Source organism: Vipera berus, assembly GCF_964194415.1.
Source record: "Vipera berus genome assembly, chromosome: 3".
NCBI lineage: Eukaryota > Metazoa > Chordata > Lepidosauria > Squamata > Viperidae > Vipera > Vipera berus.
Genome location: NC_138204.1, coordinates 141075724 through 141092259, shown reverse-complemented (window position 1 = coordinate 141092259; position 16536 = coordinate 141075724).

Genomic DNA, 16536 nt, shown 5'->3' with positions numbered 1-16536 from the left:
ACGGGTTGTCTGAGGAGCTGGGAGCCATTAGCCAGCTTCCCTGCTTGAGCAACCTTCCAGCAATTAACCCACGTGATATTCCCTTAGCAAGACAAAGCCCAATACATTACAAAAAGCCACCTGAAATCCATTTTCTTCATGAGATATATAATTCTAATCAGTCTAATCAGACAGGAATAATTCCTTCAAGTGTAAACTTCAAGAGGAAATGGACTAATAATGGCAAGACAATGTTGTTTGCTTTTCTGGAGAAGCTATTGTTGCGAAGTAAAGTGCTGCAGCTGCTCCACCCTCATACTTAGTAATTGCTGCTTCACAGAGACACTTCTATCACAGCAAGGTAACCTTTCAAAAATCTGAAGAGTTCTAATAATACGTTTGCAAGAGAAAGCTATGAAGAATTGGCATGCAGAGTTTGTATGTTTTTTCCCCTTAATTGCAACAAATAAGTGAAATGTATGAAAACTACCCACACATTAACTGGATCTAGACTTAACTTCATATCTTTGGCTTATGCCTTGGGACATTTGTGAAAATAAAAAAGGGATAAAATGAAACGTACAGGTAGTTCTTGAATTATGACAGTAATGGAGCCTGCCCATTATGTAGCAATCTATGATAATCATTAAATGAGGCAACCATATTTTCACTTAATAATGTTCACCCCTGCTCTCCCTGATGCAGTCATTAAACAGAACATGGGTGCCTCAGTGGTGGGGAGGCCCTATGCAGCTTATAAAGGTAAAGGTAAAGGTTCCCCCGCACATGCGTGCTAGTCGTTTCCGACTCTAGGGGCCGGTGCTCATCTCCGTTTCAAAGCCGAAGAGCCAGCGCTTGTCCAAGGATGTCTCCGTGGTCATGTGGCCAGCATGACTAGACGCCAAAGGTGCACAGAACGCTGTTACCTTCCCACCGTAGTGGTCCCTATTTTTCTACTTGCATTTTTACGTGCTTTCGAACTGCTAGGTTGGCAGAAGCTGGGACAAGTAACAGGCACTCACTCTGTTACGCGACACTCGGGATTCGACCCGCCAAACTGCCGACCTTCTGATCGACAAGCTCAGCGTCCTAACCCACTGAGCCACCGCGTCCCCTATGCAGCTTAGTGCAGGTTAAATATTGATTTTGGAAAGTTGCAAACAGACTAATAAGCTAATGGTCCTGATGAATTTGAAATAAGATTTTGAAATTATAAAAAGTCTTTCCCTTGGGAAAATGCTGTTGTTTTGGATTTAAAAATAAAAATAAAATATGATGGGACTTTGAAGGTTAGACATTAGAGGGAACCAGAAGGAACTAAAAATTACAATTAAAGAAGAATGCTTATATTTGACTTTTAAATACAGAATGGAGCAAAATAGTTTACCATTTGATCTAATGAGGGATATTTGTGAACAAGAAGTTAATTTTGAGTGTCTGCCTTACAGACAGTGGTTAAAAGATATGGTGAAAGAGGGGCACGTTTTTCCTGACAAGACTGTGACAGATTTGAAAATAGATTTAAAGATGACAGGTTATAAAAATAATATGGGAAAAGAGCCAGATTTAAAATACAAATGAAACTGGCCGATGTCTTAATAATTAGAAAGGGTATACAAATAAACCAAAAGAGCAATCTGGATATTTTCCTACATTGGATTTACAAAAGAGACTTGATAAAGTTTTGAACAATTTCCTGAGAAAGGATAAAGAAAAAATAAAAAGAAATCAAGTTCTAGGACATTATTTGAAGGGATTAAAGATCAAGATTGTTAAAAGTAAAAGGAAGAAATATAAAGTTGATTTATTTGGTCCACGTGAAAATAGATATGTTATCTATAGTAACCCTTAATGAACTTTTGCCAACTAGGAATGAATGATGAGATTTGCAGAATTTGCTAAAAGATAAAGAGATGGCATATGGGAAAAATAGATAAAGTTTTCATTAAAGAGAAGGTGATAAGTTATTAACATTAGTTGTTGTGGTAAAGAGGGAAGTCATTTCTGTATAAATTCCCTTTCATCTTTTGTACTGTATTCTTATTTTTCCCTACTTTTATTTGTATCTTTTTGGCATTTTCCAGTTTTTTTAATTTTTCTTAGCTTGTATTAGTTCTATCTTCTTAATTGTTTAATAAAATTACTTCATTGGATACAGTTTGTCACAATAAAGAGAGAAGAACGCGATTTACTACCTTTCTTGAAATCTTGCTTTAGCCTCTATAAAGCTGTCTAGTGGTCACTAGATATTCAAATTGGTGTAGCTATTTTATATTCTCAAGAGCTGATGTTGGGGAATGGAAGTGTCAGCATGCTCTCTGGATACTTGCTTTTTCTATCACACTCATTGATAGCTGCCTATGAACAAGAGGAAAAATGCCATTTTTGAATTTGGCACGATTTCTATACTGATTTTTTTTTAAAATGGGAAACATCAACTCAGAAACTCACAACTGCACCGCCAATGTGAAAATCTGCCAGAGGCAAGAACAAGAACTGCTCATTGTTGTATTACAAGAGCTTGGGGGTGGTGGTGGATGAACTCTACAGAAAATAATAATTAACTCGATAGGACAATTAAAAGAGGTAGGCATTTAACATTGATACATTTTTCTAATGAACAAATAGAAACCATATGGTAGAGGGAAAAAGAAAAGGAACAACCTCTAGATCAGGAGATTTGATGCCTCTTTAGATTCTGCTGAGCCACAATTTCTATAATTACCATTCATCTTTGTTCCAAAAAATACCAGGAGGGTGGAATAGGTAAGGCAGGAGGCTCCTTCGTGTTTTATTTTTTTTAAATAAGGCTGTCTGTAACTTAGGCAGAATTAAACTATCCTGTCTGGCTGATGCAGAATGTGGTCCCTCATAATGTATTCATACTCATTACATAGAGACTGGAGAACAGAATAGAATAGAATAGAATAGAATAGAATAGAATAGAATAGAATAGAATAGAATAGAATAGAATAGAATAGAATAGAATAGAATAGAATAGAATAGAATAGAATAGAATAGAATAGAATAGAATAGAATAGAATAGAATAGAATAGAAAAAATGGAAGGGACCTTTCCCCCCCCCTTTGTTCTGTACCAGCCTGCTACCGGCCCTGCAGAAAAAGCAGGGACAACCCCTTTACAAACGGCAAGAGGCTGGAATAAAGCCTGCCAAATTTATTAACATAAAACAGAGCAAAACAAGACACCAACCATGAAACAGGAGCTATGAAACAGGAACTATTCAAGCGGTTGCCTTCAGCAAACCAGCCCTCCCACGCATTCCCCTTTTATACAGTTCAGGGTGTGGCTTCTCTCTGCCTCCTTCCGAGGTGCCCCATTGCCTTCCTCTGTTTACTCCTGATTGACTGCCTCCTGCGTCGGGCGTCCTTGAACAGGGCCAGCTGTGGGTCATCTTCATCCACGCTGTCAGGCTCACACAGCTGGGTCTCCGTCGTGACCAGGTGGGAGGGGCCTGGCTGAGGGCTCTGCGGAGCCTCAAGGCCATCATCAGCAAGCCCTTCAACACCCCTGTCCTCCTCCTCTGAGTCGTCCGACCCAACTGCCGAACCCACAGGCTGACCCTGAATCACAACACCCTTTTTTTCTGGTGTGAACATCCAAGTAGCATTCTTCCAGCCTTGGCCTTTATTAGTTCCTGAAGGAAATAATGTTAAAAAAGAGCAGGTATACAGTTTAGAGATCATTTGGCCAATCCCCCACAATTCAGTCTTTGTAACTACAATTCATTTAAATTTTAGCAACAGCAATAATACTTAGACTTATATACCACTTCATAATCCTTTACAGTCCTTTCTAAGCCATTTACAGAGTCAGCATATTGTCCCCAACAATCTGGGTTCTCATTTTATTGACCTCAGAAGTATGGAAGGCTAAGTCAACCTTGATCTGGTCAGGATCGAACTCCTGGCAGTGGGCAGAGTTTGCCTGCAATATTGCATTCTAACCACTGCAATTCCACAGCTTTTAGATAATATTACTTTGTTGACACTAATAATTTTAGATACTATTACTTTGTTTTAATTTTAGATGTTATCATACAGTATATGTTATCCTCTACCTATTTATACATGTTAAAATTATTGTTTAATATAGGCTGTGTCCTCTACCTTATTTATATATGTTAGTTTGTTTTACAATTGTATTTTAATTCTGTCTTACTCGTTTTGTTTATTATCATTACTGTCTATGAACACAATAAATTGAATAAGTGACTGAGTTTCTTTTCCTGAGTTTACCATAGATTGAGAGACTGCAAGGGACTTCATAGTTTTAAATATCTGATTGCACAAAACAGGGCTGAGCAGAATGTGGCACCACAATAGGAAAGATGGCATACAACTGTAGAATATGATTCCACATATATGGAGCTGAGCACTTTTTCAAAAAAAGCTGGATGGTTGTCTTAAGTGTCCAGCGTACTATGAGATATTACATACCCTCTATTTCCACACATAGACAAGCAGTTTGTCATCTCACATTGTTTATGGTGTTGTGAACTATAAATACCAAGGTTTTCTGTACAGAAAAAAGACTGTGCAAACTCAACATAAGTCTGATTTATACAGAAAAACTGAGGTAAAACATGGCATGCTGACAGTAATGGCCATGGATTGTACGGTATGTGAGCTCTTCCCCCCGCCCTTCTGTAGTGTTTTGAGAGTGTATGTGAAGAGACATGAAATGCTCTTCTGAGAGCTGAGTCAACCAACTGAAATAATACATCCCTACAATACTTTGTGTAAAGAACTCTGATGACAGTTATGCTAAACAGTGATCAAAGGTGATCCTGTGAAATATTACACAGCCACATTTGCTAGAGTAACTTTGCCATTATTGTACATTTTGCTCTAATAAGCAACAATTGCATTCTGTTTGTTTTTTCACTTTCTTTATCAAGAAGGCAGCTTTAGCTCATGAGAAGATTGGTGGTAGATCTGACTTGAGAGTGTTGGAGCACCTTGATGCTCTACTACATTTTATGTTTTATGTGTTGTCTTTGCAGGTGTTCACAATAGTGCCTCAATGGGTCTCTCGCTATTGTTAAATTGGGTGTGTTACTGCTAAAGTTTTTCTCGACTTGATGCTCCTGTCAAAGGAAGTGTGATTTACCAGAAATTGCAGCAATTGTTCCTAAAACACATCACAGGAGATCATGCCATCTATGTGTCATATGGCAGGACACCAATCTGTTGACAATTCTACTTTTTGCTCTGTCTGCTCTTTTCTTCACTTATTTACTGAGGTTTTTACAGCTTGCTCTACTTAGCACAAGTTCAATTCCAAACTATATTTTGTAAAAACCTGAAGGAATGAGAAAAAGGAAAACGCTAGAGTCCCTGTTCAGTTAAATCGAAAGAGGATTAAGAAACAATAGGTAAGTGGGTTTTGGAAAAGGAAAAAAAAATCAAGAAAAGGAAACTGGAAGTGAGCAGCCCAGAAAAAGTGCAAAGCATCTTACTGTACCTCTGGATTCATCTATCATGTTGATTCATTCAACATGTAAATCGTTCATGCAAATGTGATGGGCAGTATGGAAATGTTTCCTTTCTTGACAGGGCCCTTTTTGGTAGAGGTTGATATTTAATCGGTGAAATATATTTTCCATCATGATACCTTTGAGATCAAAGAACATCTTTTGGATACAATCTTGTCACACAGTTGTTCAAGTCACACAACGGTTGACAGGTGAGTGTGTATGTCTGTATGGGAGAAGAAGGAGGAAATAGAAAGGAAATGTTTGTTATGATTATTCAAGCTCCTAATGAGAAACAAGAAAAAGCAACCTGGCACGATAACGAGAAACAGTTAAGAGCTTGTTTAAAAAAATGCCTTAATTTTGTTACACAAATCTCCTTTTGCTTGCATGTAAAGCTGGGGTAAGATTGTTGGAGGGTTACTTTTATAAACTGATATGACCCAATCTATATTTACTTTGATTGCTGACTGAAGACCTTTTGAAGCCTTCTATCATATCTGACAAATAGATGGGTTCACACAATACATCAAACCCAGATTAACAAAACACAGTTCTTGTTGTTCTGTACCAGCCTGCTACCGGCCCTGCAGAAAAGGCAGGGACAACCCCTTTTACAAGAAGGCAAGAGGCTGGAATTATGCCTGCCAAATTTATTACCACAAAAACAAACGGAACAAGACAAACCAAGAAACAGGAGCTTTAAGAAACATGAACTATCCAAGCGGTTGCCTTCAGCAAACCAGCCCTCCCACACATTCCCCTTATATAGAGTTCAGGGCGTGGCTTCTCTGTGCCTCCTTCCGAGGAGCCCCATTGCCTTCCTCTGTTTACTCCTAATTGACTGCCTCCTGTGTCGGGCGTCCTTGAACAGGGCCAGCTGTGGGTCATCTTCATCCACACTGTCAGGCTCACACAGCTGGGTCTCCGTGGTGACCAAGTGGGAGTGGCCTGGCTGAGGGCTCTCATCAGCAAGATCTTCAACCCCCTCAGCAAGGTCTTCAACACCCCCCTCCTCCTCTGAGTCGTCCGACCCAACTGCCGAACCCACAGGCTGACCCTGAATCACAACACTTGTTTTACATGATATTCCATGCCCTACCCAACCCTGCCAAAGCCTGCTTAACTCGGAAACCTGGTTCAAGATCCTAAGCATCCCATAATGTGTTGAAAAGTCTATCTCATTGTAGCTTAGCTTAATATCAAAACCTTTATTATGGCCTTTAGGCCAGAAAAATGCTGCAATAAAAATATATAAACCTATGCTTAATAAAAGTAAAAGTAGGTATAAAACACAATATAATTACATACAATAATTAAAATAATAAGACAGATAACAATTGAAATCATCACAATTTATAGTAATGTTCAGTTATAGCAAGAATGGATTGTAGTGCAAATTCAGTCAATCTGGAAAGATAGATCAGGTTCCTGTTCTAAGTAAGAGATAAGCACCGTGATTTCTACCAAGATAATTCTTTAAAATGGCATATATTTTCTGAGATTTCTTGTAAAGAAAGCAATGAAGGAGTAGGTTCAGGAATTCCATGGAACCATCTCCATGTGGGAATAAATGCTGCTAAAAAGAAATGTTTTTAGACTGCCTCCACAGGAGTGCAGCAGAAGGCAGGGCATCTAAACAAGGAATGTGTACCTAGCCAAGTGCACCTAGCCCAGGTGACAGCCTCTCAAGATTTCAAAATTAGAACCAAAGAATGCAAAGACAATGGCACATATCCATTTGGGAAAAATAGATGAACCATAGATATTAGGCTTAAACGGATTTGAAAATTAACATCCCAGATATGTTGTTCAACATGACACTTGGCATTTTCAAACTCTAGTGGACAAGGGCTTTCAGCATTTCAGCAGTTCGAATCTCACCGACTCAGCCTTTCAGTTTCATCCTTCCAAGGTCAGTAAAATGAGAGCCCAGAATACTCTCTAAACCACTTAGAGAGGGCTGTGAAGCACTGTGAAGCAGTACGTAATTCTAAGTGCTATTGCTAGTGCTAAAAGAGAGCTTTAAGGAGAATTTTAACCAGAAATTAAGGATATAGAACTCAACTCTGCTGTCCACTGAAACATCACCAATAAGGAGATGAATGCCCTTAACCTTTGGCAGTCACTCTTTTCTCTAGGAGATCTTGTTTACCATGTCATTTCTGTTTTTTCCCCTGCATCCTTCAGCTCGGACGTCTTTTCGCCACATAAACATGGTCTGACTGAGGAAGGAGAGTTTTGTTTGTTTGTTTGCAATTCAGAAGGCTATAACTTCACCATTCCAGACAAGTCACAATGTTTCCATTATCAATGTCTATTGTCAGATCCAGTGATCCAGTTCTCACCTGCTGATTGCCTGCTTTTACTGGGATCTTCTTCCCAACTGACACTTAAGCTTTTCAAGATTGTTTTCATTTGTGGTTTTCTATTCCCTTTTTTGTTCCTTTGTTTGCACAGAGCAAAAAGATGACAAATATTTTTTTATTGCATAAAGCCCCTCATTTTCTTTAGTCATGCAAGCCATGAAGAAGTATAGACCAAAGTTCATTTGTAATCCTATAAGGCTGAGGATTCATGTAGTGTTGCCTCTTTTATATCCCATCCATCAATACTATTAGTAATGATGGGGCTGAATAAAACCTTCCCATTTCTTTTTATCCTGAAGCTGCTTTACCAATTCATTTATCTTAAGACCTTTTCGTTTGATATTGGTTTTTTTTTTACTGTATCTATTTCATTTCCATTTTTGGTTGCTTGAGCTCTACATATTCGAGAAGCAATATGTAAAGATTGCTTTCAGAATTTCATTTTTCAATTAATTTTAACCAGAATAATGTATCTTTAATTCCTTAGATAAAAAGTCATCCTTTGCCCTTCAGTGCTAACCCTTTGGATAAGACACAAATCCTACCTTATATGCATTCACAATAGAGTAGCAAAAAAGCAACATTTTCTAGCTCAGCTGCATCCTTACAGTATTTCCCTGTAAAGCTAAGTGAAGGATAGTAAATTGGGTTTACTTTCAGGCACATCTTTATGACTTGCTATGGTAAAGTTCCAAGATATTATGAAGGAATGTTTACTACTATCTGGCATGATCCGGATTCCATACTCAGTGAAGCTACGTTACCAGAAATATTTATAGAACCATCTTGCTCAGTACAATGCGTTCAGTTTCAATTGCTGAAACCTGAATAAGGTCCTTGGATGAGTTTGGATACCTGCTTGTAAGTTCACTTTTGTCCATCTTGATTTGTTAGATTTAGGAAGTCATTAATTGACCCTGGGTGGGTGGGGGGAACCTATCTTAAACTAGAAAGCAGGAGATAACTACAGATAACTTCCTCTTTCAAGATAAGATGGTGAAGTGAGTGATCTCCAGGCTCTTCTGTGTTTTGTTTTTTTGGGGGGATAAAGTTTTTTCCTAGGCCATTTCACTTTGACTTTAGACCTGCCTCAGGAATAGAAATGTTGTCCTATAAGATTATCTCTGCTGAAACATATGGGGAGCACAGCCCTTTTCATTCTCTTAGATCTTTTAGCAGCTTTCAAACCCTTCAGTCATGATATTCTTCTGGACTGTCTGAACTAGGACTTTGATTTACTATTCTACAGTCTTTCCCCTCTTATTTGACTGGCTCTTTCCAGAAGATGGTGCTGGGAGATTATAAATTTGCTGCACAGCAATTGTCTTACAGGGAACCTTAATTCCTAATTTTGTCCTTCCCTCTATTTAATATGTACAAGAAATTGCTGGAAAGTCATTTAAAGAAGTGGCTGAGTTAACAACAATACTGTATGCAGATGATGTTGAATGTTACCTCCCCTTCTTTTTTATTTAACCCAATTCTTGAATTTAATGAACTTGGGTTAAATGAAAAGGAAGGACAGATAACGCTCAGTACTATCTGCATATTGCCAGCTCAACTGCTTCCTAAGTACAAGTTAGAGGTGTTATTATTATTATTTTTTGTCCAGGGTGAATTTTCTAGGATTCAGTCTGTTTGAGAACTAGAAATAATAACTCTGAAAGTTCAGGGAGGCTGTTTAGAAGTGTTCTTCCTCCTCATTGTCATTGGAGGCACAGATGACCTCAAGCAAATGGATCACTGTTTATCAGGGTTGACCTGACATATCAATTGCAGTACCTGGTAAAAGTACCCTCTTGTTCTGCATATCACGACAATCTCTGGTTAGATTATTGCAAAAGATGGATGTAGGCCTATTCTGAAGATGCTTTAATACAGAGATAACTTACTGGGACTAACTAATAGCGTCATATGACATCAGTGGTTCATCTGCTGATCTGACTGCCAGGGTAAATGTTTAGTCCTGATTTTTAAATTCTTGAACAGCTTGGGGCCAGTTTTTAAAGAAATGACTTTAGATGCCCTACTAAAAGTGAATACACTACAGGTGAATAGAAGAGAGAGGATCTTCTCCATTATGGGAACCTGCTTATAGAATATTCTCCCTTTACAGTAATACATCATACAACCAATTCTCTTCATGCTAGACAAAGATGTTTCTCATCCCCCAGGAATTTCTATAAGTGTGTAGTCAGTTGTATTTTAAATGCCTCCCCTATTCTGCAAGAGCAAATTGATGTGTTTCATTTTTTCTAAGCTATTTTTAACAATGGTATTGTTTGTTCTCCCTGTGTCAGAAAATCTTGTTCAAAAAGACAGCCCATCAACCATTTTGTTGTTGCATGCTAGATTTCCAGGAAAAGGAAGAAGAAGCTGTCTACTTATTGCTCACGACCCCTGTGGAGCCCTCTGATAATAAACCGCTACTGTAATGGGCAGGAAGCCCTAACTTAGGCATGAAGCCCAGCGGGGATTCTTCCTAGATAACAATTTAGACAGAAATCCTTAGCAAGTTGAACTTGTCAACCAACTCAAACCAGGAGTAATTAAGATTGAAACCCTTTGGGCAGATCCCCTGCAGTACTTTGTGGTAACCACTGTAAAGTTGTGTTGCTGTTATCTCTATATACTGACATGTAGTGAGTGGTTTTACCGTATATTCTCATCAAGCCCATTTAAGACATGGGCTCACATGAGAAGACACAGAGAGAAGATGGGCCAACATAGAGAATGCAACCTCTTTCTTACCTTCTTCAACTGAGCCTTAAATGGGTAAGATTATGCACATCTTAGTGTAGGATTAGATTGAAATTTAAGGATCAGAATCAAGATAATGGTATGTGATATTAAAGTTTGCTAATAGCTCAATGGCGCATTGTTACCTTGTTTGACATTGTGAGAGTTCTCAGGATTTTCTGTGTCAGGTTTTCACTAACAAAGCAATAAAGTTCTTTTTGCTCTTTAATAAACTTTGTCTCATGGTATTTTCTTGTATGGACATTAACTCTCCCATGTTGAAGCAAATAGAAACCAAATACCATCAGACCACAGGAAGCTTCTATCCTTCTGACCCATGGAATGCCATGATTCTCAGCAAATGTCAAGATATTTAACTAGACCAGGGGTAGGCAACCTCGGCTCTTTTATGACTCATGGACTTCAACTCCCAGAATTCCTTAGTCAGCTGACTCAGGAATTCTGGGAGTTGAAGTCCATGAGTCATAAAAGAGCCAAGGTTGCCTACCCCTGAACTAGACATTAGCATTTCCTTGGTTTTAAAAATGTGTTGGAAGATTGCTGTTTCTAGAAATGTTTAATGTTTTTAGTAGCTCTGTGGCCTGTCCAGAGATCTTCGGCTAGTGGGTAGATTATTTCAAGTATATTTCAAATTTCAAAGTGATTTAAAACATTGGTATCCTTAATACCGGTATATAAAAAAACAGTATAACATAAAAATTAAACTGGAAACTATTGCATCGTCTATCAAAGCCTCATTACCACCACCACTAACAGCAACCCAAAGCTTAGGTAAAGTGCCATGTTTTTAATATTGTCTAGTGTAATGGGTGGCAAGTCCTAGAGGAGATCAACCCTGACTGCTCTTTAGAAGGCCAGATCCTGAAGCTAAAACTCAAATACTTTGGCCACCTAATGAGAAGGAAGGACTCACTGGAGAAGAGCCTAATGCTGGGAAAGATTGAGGGCAATAGAAGAAGGGGACGACAGAGAATGAGGTGGCTGGATGGAGTCATTGAAGCAGTAGGAGTGAGCTTAGATGGACTCCAGAAGATGGTAGAGGACAGGAAGGCCTGGAGGAACATTGTCCATAGGGTCGCGATGGGTCGGACACGACTTCGCAACTAACAACAACAATATATTCCAAGTTATAGTTATTTGTAAAAGAAGGTGGGAAACTTGTTATCCTCTCCACAGATTTGGTTGTTGACCTGTGATCTTACTAACCATTTCTTACTAAGGTTCCTGCAAGCTAGGAGACACACAATGCTCTCTGTTCCAATTATAAAACAAGATATGCAGTACTAGAGATATTCTCTCTGAATTAAAAAGTAATTAATAATTATTATGGGCAGCCCTTGCTTAGAACATAATTTCAAATAAATATTTTGGCCCTCATGTTAACAAAAGTGCAACACTTCTTGACTAGTTAAGAAAGAGCCCTGATATTTTCTAGTCTTTTGAATGAACCTGACTGGGCTGCTTTAAGAGTCATAGGATGAGCTGCTTTCATAGAAAAAAGTTGTTTTGTTATGATTCCATTTTAATTTTCATTCACAGAACATAGAAATATCGAGTTGGAAGGGACCTTGGAGGTGTTCTAGTCCAACCCCCTGCTTGAGCATGAGATCCAACCTATACCATTTCAGATAAACGATTGTCAAGTCTCTTTTGAAAACCTCCAGTTATGGAGCACCCATTACGTCTCAAGGCAAGTTGTTCCATTGGTTGATTCCTTTCACCATTAGGAAAGTTCTCCTTAGTTCTAGGTTACTTCTCCCTTTGATTAGTTTCCATCCATTGTTTCTCATCTTGCCTTTTGATGCTTTGGAAAATAGTTTGACCCCCCTCATCTTTGTAGGAGCCCCTCAAATACTGGAATACTGCTATCATGTCTCCCCTTCTTTTCATAAGACTAGACATACCCAATTCCTGTAACTGTTCTTCATATGTTTTAATTTTATTAGATTTAGCCTCCATCCACCTAATAATTTCTGTTGCTCTTCTCTACACTCTTTCCAGAGTCTCAGCATATAGTGGCAACCAGAACTGGATACAGTATTCCAAGTGTGGTCTTACTAAGTGGTAAAGTGGTACCAGAACCTCACATGATCTTGATTCTATCTCTCTGTTAATACAGCCTGGGATCACATTTGCTTTTTTGGCTGCTGCCTCACCCTGTTGGCTCATATTTAAGTGATTGTCCACTAAGACTCCAAGATCCCTCTCACAATTACTGGCATTAAGCCGAGTTTCTCCTAGCCTGTACCTATAAAGAAAATTCTGTATAGGTACCTATAAGAAAAGTCATCTACAGTGATAGGGCCCACCGTTCAAGTCTAATCAAAATCTTTTTGGGTCTTGAGCTTGTCTTCTGGTGTGTGTTACATCAGAGAGGTGTTATGCTTCTCTAGGGGCAAACTGTTTGCACAGTTCTAAAAATACTACAGGCTTACTCATGGAGACCCCCATCAGAGATGTTAATGTTAAAAACTAGAAGCCAAATTGCACTGCCAGGCAAATGGGACTGAGTAAACAGCTATTAAACAGTACAGGGCCTCAATCCAGCTTGGAAATGAATTGTTCATCTGCCTCCAAATTAAAGGCACTTAAGTTACATGTGACTAACTTGTCCCCATCGTTTTAATGGAGTTTGTGTGCTTAAACAGTATTAAAACTGCAGTCATGTATATATTGATTTAGAAGCAAATTCCATTAACAGATTATTCTAAATACATGTTGCTGGATTGAACTATATAGTTGTGGTCCCAAGCACATTTGAAAGTGGCCCCACTAAATTCATCGGGCCAGAGTTTTCAGTAAATATGCATATGATTGGATCACTTCTCTCTCTGCAATGAGTTGGGGGAATCTTAATCTCTTTAAACACATGGTTTTGGGGGGGTAATGAGGGGTAGTGAGATATTAATAAGCTTGCAATATTCAGTTTCCTGCTATTTACACACTTAAGATTCTTCCTTTATTCGTTTTGTTGCATGCATTTAACAAGCCACAGAGTCTTACATATTGCATATATTCTAATTTAAACCACCAAGGGACAGATGAAAGTTTGTAGCTTTATGAGACTGAGATATTGTGGTGGTTTGGGGAGATAGAGAGATAGGAGAAAAGACATTGAAGGCAAACGCAAGCAAGAGACTAAAGACAGTTTGCAGAATGAAAAGTTCATTTAATCAGTAATTTGAAAGCAAGAACACCGGGGAACAATCCATATTATCTTTATTTGCTGAACCTTCTCTCTTTTTTGCATGTTTTTACTACTGCCAATTCCACCCCTGCTGTTTGGAGCTGGCAGCTAAATTTCCCTGGCTTTCCCCAGCAACGTTTACTAAATAGCAACTCCCAACCCAGAGTCTCAAGCTGGGCTAAGAAAATCTGAGGTGTCAGATGCATTACATTCAAAATCAACATATGCTTGTTTTGGTTTTGCTATTATTCCAGAGATAGATTTCTCTGGCTTCCCACAGTCTACCTGTTGCTAACATTCACTTTGAAATTGGAGCACCTACAGAACAAATTGGTCAGCGTCACTCTGTTCAATATCTATCTCTGCATTTTAGAAAAATAAGTCATAAGCTTTTTCTGCCATATTTAGGAAGAAATCCTGACTTCTCTACCTCTATTGGCAGGATCAATATCATCTGATGAGATCCAGGAAGAGAGTCTCTTCTGCCATAGTACCCACGCTTTGAGACATCCTTCTGCCTGAGGTTAGATTGGCTCTGATACTAATAGCCTTGAGAACATGACTTACCTCCACACTTAGATGGTGAGCCTTTTCAATGAATTGTTTGTTTCCCACCTATTTTTTATGATTGCAATTCCACCACCCTTGAAGGAGTGGGAAGAATCTAGAGAAAGAAATATTTTGGGAAATACTAAAAAAGCAACATAATGGAGAAGATCTTAAAAAAGGACAGAAACCAGCCCCCCAAAATCAGCCCAGCCCCTAGACAGAAGCCAACTTTTAGAAATGCAAATTCAATAATCCTTTCAGAAAGGTTGGAGCCTTCTAGCTAGAAACTGAAGAAATTAGAAAGACAAAGACCCTTAAAATCTACATACTCCACCCAAACTCTAAAACAGGACATAATAGGATTAACTCACCAATACCAAAAGGGCACACTCAGACTCAGGTCAAAAAAGCCTCAAACAGGAACAGGAAACAAGCTCAAGGTATAAAAGCCTACCACTCTGCTCCATGTGGTCATTTTTTTTTAATCCCATTTATATCCCGCCCTTCTCCGAAGACTCAGGGCGGCTTACAATCTAAAGCACAAATCAATGTGTTTAGCAATAGCCTTCATTCTATGTATATGCCTGCTTATTAGGACTTTTGGCCCACCCCAAGCGGCATTATTACAAAGTCAGCTTATTGCCCCCAACAATCTGGGTCCTCATTTTGCCTACCTCGGAAGGATGGAAGGCTGAGTCAACCTTGAGCCTGGTGGGACTCGAACCTACACTAATTGCAGGCAGCTGGTGTTACTTAAGGAGGCATTAGCCCACTGCTCCACCGAGGCTCTTCCAGAACCATCTTTCTGTCTGGCTCCTCTTCAATAAACTACAACATTCTTTCTAAACCAATCTCCATTTTGATTAATCCCAGCTTAAACTGGACCCTGATGATTTTTCTTTCAACAAAGGTAAATCAACATATCTAACACAGCTTCCTCTTCCCATTTTCCCCACAATAATAACCCTGTGAGGTGAGTTGGGCTGAGAGTCATGGTCTCTTGCTTTCTAGCCTGGTGCTTTAACCATTAGACCAAGCTGGCTCTCTTTTGATTTTGATTCTATTTACCTGATAATTGTATTTGTTTGTATTTAACTCAGGTTTTAGCAATGTTTTTTTTAGTATGGTAATACTTTATATTAGTTATTTTTATTTACATTTTTATTCTGTTTTGCTGTTTTTCAATTGTCGTGAGCCTCCCAGAGTCACACGTGATCTCTAGGTGACCATACAAATTGAATAAATAAATAAAAGTGATTTTTTTAAAAGAACAAATGGAATGAAATTCTAATCCATTTACACCATTTTCATTCAATAAATGCAGCTATTCCCAGCTCAGATAAGCCATACAGCTGTTCAAGCTACAGAGTCTCTTGGGGAAAAAGGCGAAACAATCAGACATCCCTTTTGAAGACTAAACTGAGAATCTGAAAATAGCTCAATGTGAATAACTGCTCTCTCTCTCTCTCTCTCTCTCTCTCTCTCTCATATATATATATATATATATATATATATATATATATATATATATATATATATATATATATATATATATATATATATATATATATATATATATATATATATTTTCTGAGGTTTTTGCGGGTGTTTGTATGTAGATCTTTGGTCATTCAGGTTTTTCCCCACGTAGAATTGAAGGTATAAGAGCAACGTTTTGACAAAAGCAGCACAACTCACCAGTTCAGGTCTAAGGCTGGCAGCTGAGACCAGCCCATCCACTCAAAACACATCCAATCAGAACACAGCCCCCATTCAAAACACACTCCCACCCAATCAGAACACAGCTAACCCCCCACCCAATCAGAGCACACCTCCACCCACAGAACACACCCCCTCTGGCAGTTTAAAAAAGAGGAACAAACAGCCACTACCACACACTTCTCCCAGAAGAACGAAGCTGAAGCCACCAGCCTGAGGATGACGGATGAGATTTCATCGAAACGTTGCTCTTATACCTTCAATTCTACGTGGGGAAAAACCCGAATGACCAAATATATATATATATATATATATATATATATATATATATATATATATATATATGTATATATATATATATATATGTATATATATATATGTATATGTATATATATATATGTATGTGTATATATATATATATATATATATATATATATATATATATATATGTATATGTATATATGTATGTATATATA